We start from the raw sequence: 7,645 nt of genomic DNA, 5'->3' as shown, positions 1-7,645 counted from the left end.
ATAGGGAAATCAAAGGGATCTGGATTACCCAAAACAATGTAAAATATTCAAAAATTTGAAGGATTCACACTATTTGATTTTAAAACTTACTATAAAATTATCCTAAACGAAACTGTAGTATCGATTTAAGGACAGACACATTGAACATTTGAACAGAGTTGGGACTAGAAATAGACTTACACATATAACATCAATTAATTTTTGATAAAGTTGCCAGAGTAATTTACTGGAGAATGAACATTCTTTGTAACATATAAGATTGAAACAATTGGGATCTAGATGTGAAATAATGAAACTCAACACCTATCTCAAACAATAGTAAGAAAATGGCCTCAAAATGGATTATGGACTTAAATGTAAGATTCATAAGAAATTACCTCCAGTTGGGCAGAGATTTCTTAGGACACATATACACAAAACATAAATCATAAAAAGAAAACAAATTGATAATGCAGGCTATATGATTTTGAAAAAGTTACTTGCTCTTTATGACCTTCATTTTTCTTATCTATAAACTGTGGTAATAATCCCACTGTAATAAGTTTATTGCGAAGATTATATATGGAAAGCATATAGTAGCTGCTTAAATTAGTAGTATTTATTTGAAATAATTATTTTTATTAGCAGAAATATTACCAATGATATCTCAAATATGATTCTCTTTAAGAATGTTCTTGTTTGGAAAGCCTTATCTTTTCAATAAGGTATGCTTGGAAGTATTTAAACAGTTCCTACAAAGATCAGAAAGAAAGTTGGTACTAGAACTTAGTATTAAACCTATTCTTTTTTTGGATATTAACCCCTTATCAGATGTATCATTAGCGAATATTTTTTCCCAGTCAGTTGTTTTTTTGTTTCGTTGATGGTTTCCTTTGCTGTACAAAAACTTTTTAGTTTGATGTAGTTCCATTTGTTTATTTTTCCTTTTTGTTTCCCGTGCCCGAGGAGATATATCTGAAAAGAAATTCCTGTTAGTAATATCAGAGAGTTTACTGCCTATGTTTTCTTCTAGAAGTATCATGTCATTGGCAGATAACAGAGTTTTGCTTCTTCCTTTCCAGTTCGGATACCTTTTATTTCTCTTTCTTGTCTTTTTTACTTATCGTCATGGGGTGGCATGGAAACTGGAAAATGAGTTTAACTGAATTTGAAATCCATTTCTCCCCATCTCTTTTCTTCCCTCTCCCTGACTTTCTCAAATCTATCAAATGAATGGATTCAGATTTCTTTGATACCTTCTTGTACTTGGTCAATGATGACTGATTTATATTGAGTTAATACTAATAGTTTCACAAACTGAATTATGGACAATGCTGTTAAGTGTGTGTCATTCTCTTGTTATGACAAAGCCCTGAACAACAACCTATAGGTGGACATTTTTGATATGAATGTATAACCACATAGCATGATATTAGAAATTGACTTTTAGAGAAGAAAAGTTTTTGTTTTTTGAAATCTGCCCTGTGTTAAGACATTGGTGAATACTTTGTCAAATCAATTACCCAATCTCTCTTTTCTTCACTTAAAGAGCCTAATGGAATAACGGCAATTTTATTTTGGCTCCTTGTTGATTATGCCTCTAACAAATGAACAGAAGTTCTTATTTTTAAGAAATTCTGGTGAACAGCTTGCTGCAACTTTAATCAAAACAAGTTTTATTCAGACCAAGCTTGTCACTCTTGGTACATGAGGTGACAATAGTCAAAGGCCTTCATGGATTATTAGAGGTAAGACTAGACCAAAAGAAGGTATATTTATTTGAGGCTTCCTGGAAAGTTCTTGTTTGAAGACTGCATTTTGGCTGATGTCTTTTGGGGAATTGATCAATTTCTGTGATCTTCAAACTATCCATTGAGAACTCGTCAAAATGTGACGTGAAAATTTTATAATTTTCTTTTTAAAATGATATTTGAAAGATTTTGCATCATACTATAATTTTTAATGATCATATTCAATGTTTGGAGAAAGAATCAGATTAGAACATAATTATCCTATACAGTTAGTATCATTATCACTATAACAAATCACTAATAGTAGAACAAGGGGAAACTAAATGTGAATATAAAGTTCCAAAATAACTTAATACCCAGCCTTTTATCTCTTGCATTTGTAGATAATTAAAAATGAGGAAGGTTCAGAAAAGGACCACAAAGACAGTTCTGGTTAGCAAATTCTGTCAAGAAAAGTTAAATATATGATGGCAATTATTCTAGAACAAGAAGGTCAAGGTGATTTTATTTTTACATTTTTCAAGGTCACTATTTCTCTACAGCTGGGAGTGATTTTGCCTAGTCTCCTCATTCTTGGACACTTGGCAATGTCAGGAGGATACTTTTGGTGTCGCAACTATGTAGGGAGGTTTGCTATTAGCGTCTAGTAGGTAGAGGCCAAGGATGCTGCTAAACATCTTACAATTCACAGGATTGCCTGCTTCAACAGATAATTATCAACCCCAAGTAATGCCAAGTTTGGAAAACCCTTAGCTACAGTCTGATAATTTACTTGTCTTTAAAGCATAAGTGTATGAGATTTAGCCTATACATTAATAGAATTATTTCCTACAAATTAAGAACTATTAAACTTGATCAGGATTTTTGGAACTTATTAAATATCTTGACTATCTGTGAGTATTAAATAAGTACTTTCCTCTTTAGATGTTCTAAAAACTGTACTTACAGAGGCATGGGAAATGAAGTAGATTGTTTCATGATTTTGTGTCATAAATGAAATTCTTGTTTGATAATATAATCTTTTTGTTAAGCAAAAAACAGTTAAGATATATTACGTGTACTATTCATAATAAAACGGATATTATTGTTACCCAATTACATACAGAAAAAGTGAAGTGAAGTTAAGATGCAATCTCAAGTTTACTTGACCAGGCAGTGCCACTAGTATTTTTAACACAATTGTTTTGACTCTTAAAAAGTGTTCTAATCCCACTGCATCCTTCTATGAACTGCTTTTCCTACACATAAATTCTTCTAAAGATATAATATTAAAAGATAATTATGAGTTTTAAAAAGTTTTATGTACCTGGTTACACAGTAAGAACATGGACTATATTATATATTTTCGCATTTTCTTGAATACCATATAATTGAAATCATTTAGTGTGTAGCTTTTGCAGAATGGCTTCTTTCATTTACTAATATGTATTCATGGCTCCTTCATGTCTTTTTGTGTCTTAAAAGCTCTTTTTTTGGGGGGGGTAATTAATCCATTGTCTGAATTACTCCAGTTTATTTATTCATTCACTTGCTAAAGAAAATTCTAGCTGCTTCCAAAACTTGGTGATTATGAATAAAGCTGCTATAAACGTCCATGTGCAAGTTATGGTGTGGACATAAATTTTCAACTTTTTTAGGTAAATACCAAGGAATGCAATTGCTGGATCACATGGTAAGTGTTTAGTTTTTTTTTTCTTTTCGACTGAGATTCTTTGTATTTATTTTTCTTGCTTTAATGAGTGACTAGAACCTCCAGTGTTGAATAGAAATGATGAAGATGAACATACTTGCCTCATTCTTCATGTTAGGAAGAAAACATTCAGTATTTTATCATTAAATATGATATTTAATTTAGGATTTTCATAAATGCTTTCTATCAGGTTAAAGAAGTTTCCTTATATTCCAAATTTGTCGAGGTTTTTTTTTTTTATTTAAAAGAACAATTGTTTTTAAATTTTTAAAAAATTTTATTATGATGACATTGGTTAATAAAATTCAGTAAGTTTCAGGTGTACAATTCAACAGTAAGGCAATTCAACAGTATTGCATTTTGTGTTCACTGCCCATAGTTACATTTCTTTCTGTCACCACATATTTGACCCCTTTTATCTCATCTACTTCCTACCTCTTTGTTTAGTTTTAAAGAAATCTCCACCTGTCTTCCAAAGTGGCTGTATCATTTGCATTCCCACTAGCAATGAATAAAAGAGTTCATCTTGCTCCATATCCTTGTCAGCATTTGGTGTTGTCAGTGTTTTGGATTTTGGCCATTGTTATAGGTATGTAGTGATAGCTCAGTCTAATTGGCATTTTAGTTGTCATTTCCTTAATGACATATGATGTTGAAAATCTTTTCATATGCTTACTTGATATTTTTGGTGAGGTATCTGTTCAGGTCTCTTGCTCATTTTTTTAATTGGGTTGTTCATTTTCTTATTGAGTTTATGAGTTCTTTGTATAATTTGAATAAAGGTTTTTTTTTTTTATCAGACATGTCTTTTGCAAATATTTTCAACCACTCTGCTGTTTTTATCTTCTCGTTCTCTTGATATTGTTTTTCACAGAGCAGAAGTTTTCAATTTTAATGAAGTCTGGCCTATCAATTATTTCTTTCATGGATCATGTCTTTGGTGTTATATCTAAAACCTCATTGTCAAATCCAAGGTCATTTAGGTTGTATTCTGTTATTTTCTGAGAGTTTTATAGTTTCACATTTTACATATAGGTCTGTAATTCATTTTGAGTTAAGTTTTGTTAAGCATGTAAGGTCTGTGTCCACATTCATTTTTTTTTTTTTTTGCATGTGGATGTCCATTTATTGTAGAATAATTTGTTGAAAAAACTATCTTTGCTCTGTTGTATTGCCTTTGCTCCTTTGTCAAAAATCAGTTGACTCTACTCATGTGGGCTTATTTTTTTGCTTTCTGTTGTATTTCATTGATCTATTTGTCTATTCTTTCACCAATTCTGTACTATCTTGATTATAATAGCTTTATAGTAAGTTTTAAAGTCAAATATTGTCAATCTTCTGACTTTGTTCCTCTTCTTTGAGTTGGCTGTTCTAAGTCTTTTCCCTCTGTGTATAAACTTTAGAATTAGTTCATTAATATCATAAAATTCTTCAATTGTATTTTCTTTGAGATTGCATTGAATCTGTAGATCAAATTGGGAACAATCGTTATTTTGACATTATTGACCCTTCCTATTCATGGACAAGGATGATCTCTGTTAATTTAGTTCTTCTTTGATACTTTTTATCAGAGTTTTATAGTTTTCTCATATAGATCTTCTATGTATTTTGTAGATTTATACATAACAGTACTTATACCTAAGTGTTGTATTTTGGGGGGTACTGATATAAATGGTATATATTTTTTCAAATTCTAATTGTTCATTGCTGGCGGAAAGAAAAGTGATTGAATACATTAGTCTATATTCTGCAATCTTGCTTTAATTGCTCATTAGTTTCAGGATTTTTTTTATCGATTCTTTCAGATTTTTTACATAGATAATTATGAACAAAGACAGTTTGATTTCTTTCTTCCCAATTTGTATAGCTTTTATTTGCTTTCCTTGTCATATTTCATTTGCTAGGACTTCCAGTATGATATTAAAAAGCAATGGTGAGATGTCCTTGTCTTATTCTCGATATTAAGAAGAAAGCTTCAAGTTTCTTATCATTAAATATGTTGTTCACTGTAGGTTTTTGTAGATATTCTTTATCAAGCTGAGTTTGTTGATAGTTTTTATCTTGAATGGATGTTGAATTTATCAAATGCTTTTGCTGTTTCTATTGATATGATTATGTGATTTTTCTTTAGCCTGTTGATATGATGACTTACATTAACTGATTTTTGAGTATTGAACCAGCTATGAATATCTGGGATAAATCTGATTTGCTTGTAGTGTGCAATTTCTTTTACACATTTTTGAATTTGATTTCCTAATATTTTGTTGAGGGTTTTTGCATCAATTTTTATGAGAGATATTGGTTTGCAGTTTTTTTTCTTGTAATATCTCTGTCTGATTTTGTTATTGGAGTAATGCTGGCCTCATTGAATGTTAGGAAGTATTTCTTCCACTTCTATATCATGGATGATATTGCAGAAACATTATATTTTGTTCCTTACATGTTTGATAGAATTCACCAAAGAATCCATCTGGGCCTGGTGCTTTCTGTTTTGTAAAGTTATTAATTATCATTTCAATATCTTTAATAGATATAGATTGTAAAATTGTCTATCTTTTTGTGTGAATTTTGGTAAAGTGTGTCTTTCAAGGAATTGGTTTATTTCATCTAGGTTACAAATATGTGAGTACAGAGTTGCTTACAGCATTTCTTTATTATCCTTTTAATAAACATGAGACCTGTATTGATGTCCCTTTTTTTAATTTCTAGAATTAGTATTTTGTGTCATCTCTCTTTTCTTTTTTTTCTTAGACTGGCTGGGGTTTTACCAATATTATTGACCTTTTCAAAGAAGTAGCTTTTGGATTTGCTGGTTTTTCTTTGTTGATTTCTGCTTTCAATTTTATTAAATTCTTCTCTAACTTGGATTATTTCTTTCTTATGCTTACTTTAGGTTTAGTTTGCGCTTATTTCTCTAGTTGTCGAACATGGAAGCTTGGATTATTGATTTTAGGTCTTTTTTTCTTTTCTCATATATACATTCAATGCTATAAATTTCCCCTTAATAAGTAGTGCTTTCTCTGTATTCTACAGTTTTTGATAGGTTCTATTTTTATTTTCAATTATTTCAAAATAGTTATAATTTCTCTTAAAATTTCGTTTTTTAAATTCATTTGTTATTTAGAAGTGTGTTATTTAATATCCAAGTATTTGAGGATTTTCCAGCTATTTCGTGATTTAATAGCTTTCTGTTATTGATTTCTAGATTAATTACACTGTGATCTGAGAATAAACATTGCATGATTTCTATTTTTAAAAATTTGTTAATGTATGTTTTATGGCCTAGAATATGGCCTATCTTGGTGAATGTTCTGTGTGACCCTGAGAAGGATGTGTACATCAGGTCCTCAAATAACATCGTTTTGTTCAACATTTTTTCTTTATAACATTGATGAGATGCCACAGGTACATAACTATTGTTTATATCAGTTAGCTTATGGTAAATTGGTTTTGTTGTACTTTGGTTGTCTCAAAGTCATAGAAGCTATCAATGACATTAAGTAAGGACTTAGTGTAATTTGTTGTTGTTGAATGAAATAGTTTATAGATGTAAATTATATTCAGTTGATTGATGGTGTTGAGTTCAACTATGTCTACTAATTTTCTGCCTTTGGATCTGTACATTTCTGATAGAGGGTTGTTAATGTCTTCAACTATGTAGTGAATTCATCAATTTCTCCTTGCAATTCTATTAGTTTTTACCTCATATATTTTGATGTTGTGATATAAGGTGTATGCACATTAAGAATTGTTATGTCTACTTGGAGTATTGACTCCTTTATCATTATGTAATATCCCTCTTTATTACTTATAACTTTCTTTGCTCTGATTTCTGCTCTGTCTGGAATTAATATAGCTATTCCTGCTTTCTTTTAATTAGGTTAGCATAATATATCTTTCTCTGTCCATAATATATCTTTAAATATTTAAAGATTTACTTTAAATCTACATTTGTTTTATTTTAATGTGAGTTTCTTGTAAACAACATGTAGTGAAATCTTGGTTTTGGGTCCTCTCTGATGATTTCTGTCTTTTAATTGGTGTATTTAGACCATAAAAATTTAAAGTGATTATTTATATATTTGGATTAATATTTACCATATTTTTTACTGTTTTCTATTTTTTGTCCTTGTTCTTTGTTTGCATTTTTGCCTCCTACTTATTTCTGCCTTTTGTGGTTTTAATTGTAAATTTTATATAATTCACTTTCTTTCCTTTCTTAGCA

Source organism: Pteropus medius, unplaced genomic scaffold (genome assembly GCF_902729225.1).
Source record: "Pteropus medius unplaced genomic scaffold, Ma_sr-lr_union100, whole genome shotgun sequence".
Lineage (NCBI taxonomy): Eukaryota > Metazoa > Chordata > Mammalia > Chiroptera > Pteropodidae > Pteropus > Pteropus medius.
This window is presented reverse-complemented; position numbering follows the sequence as displayed.